This window comes from Monopterus albus, unplaced genomic scaffold (assembly GCF_001952655.1).
Source record: "Monopterus albus unplaced genomic scaffold, M_albus_1.0 scaffold121.1, whole genome shotgun sequence".
NCBI lineage: Eukaryota > Metazoa > Chordata > Actinopteri > Synbranchiformes > Synbranchidae > Monopterus > Monopterus albus.
Window position 1 is genome coordinate 1,984,604 of NW_018128001.1, and position 1,360 is coordinate 1,985,963.

The window sequence follows — 1,360 nt, forward strand, 5'->3', positions numbered from 1 at the left end:
CCGAATCCACTGCGCACCAGCCCCTTACGGATCCTCCTGCAGGTGGTGGGCCCACGGGAGGGTGGGCCCACGGGAGGATGTCTCCACGTTGCTCGTTCGGGCTAAGCCCGGCCAGGCCCCTTGAGGGGAGGCCCAGCCACCAGGCGCTCGCATTCGAGCCCCAACCCCGGGCCTGGCTCCAGGGTGGGGCCCCGGCTGCGCCATGCCGGGCGACGTCACGGTCCTTGATCGTAATCTATTCATAAAGGGCTGTGCAGCCTTGTTCAGATCTTTTCCGACAAAGCCTACTCTGGCCTTTCTGTTCCTGAGTGTTACCAGTGGTCTGCACCTTGAGGTAAATGCTCTGCATTTACATTCATGGAGACGCTTCCTGATCGCAGACTCTGGCAGTGCTACGCCTGTCTCCCCCAGACTGTTCTTGACTTGGATGTTGTGAAGGGGTTTTTCTTCACCAAGGTAGGTCAAGGTCAAAGGGCAAAGTATTTATTTGTCATATGCACAGTTAGGAAACGTGTTTCCCTGTACAGTGAAATTCTTACTTTGCCATCCACATGAATGCCACAAAATACAAATGAAATATAAAGTAGATAAATAAGTAACACAAATAAGAATTCTACGAACATCCACAGTTGTCTTCCATGGTCTTCCAGGCCGTTTGGTGCTGCTGAGCTCAGCAGTGCATTCCCTTTCAAGGAGAATGGATCAAATTGTTGATTTGACCACTCCTAAAGTTTCTGCTCTCGGTGATAGGTTTGTTTTGCTTTTTAAGCCTTACGATGGCCTCCTTCACTTGCATCGGTACCTCTTTAGACCACATGCTCCAGTGGACAGCTGCCAAATGCAAATTCAACACTTGGAATCAGCTCCAGACCTTTTCCCTCTTTTAAAGATTTTGAAAAGGTAATTCATGCTTTTATCAGTTTGAGGTTAGATTATTGTAATGCATTACATGTAGGAAATAATCAGTCGTCCCGTTGTTGTCTACACTTGGTCCAGAACGCTGCCGCTCGTCTCTTGACAAACGCACGTAACCACGATCATCAAACACCCATACTCGCTTCACTCCACTGGCTTCTGGCCCAATTTAAGGTGTTGCTTTTTGTTTTCAAAGTGCACCCCCCTAGATTATTGATTCGTTACATCCTTACCTTCCAGGAAGGTCTCTCAGGTCTCCCAAACAGTTATAACCCAGATCTCAGCTAAAGTTCAAGGTGATGGTGCATTTGCTATTAGTTGGTCCAAAGCTATGGAATCAGCTGCCATTAGAGATCAGAGCTGCCCCTTCTCTGGACACCTTTAAACCGTTACTGAAAACCCATCTCCTCTCACTAGGGGTCTTCTGGTTGGGATTTCTCACCTA

General features: G+C 48.5%; 1 protein-coding gene across 2 annotated transcripts in view; it reads left to right on the plus strand.

The window, feature by feature from the left end:
- Positions 1 to 1,360, plus strand: part of pik3c2b (phosphatidylinositol-4-phosphate 3-kinase, catalytic subunit type 2 beta) — a 53,061-nt gene that overhangs the window by 28,583 nt on the left and 23,118 nt on the right. The window lies entirely within an intron of this gene.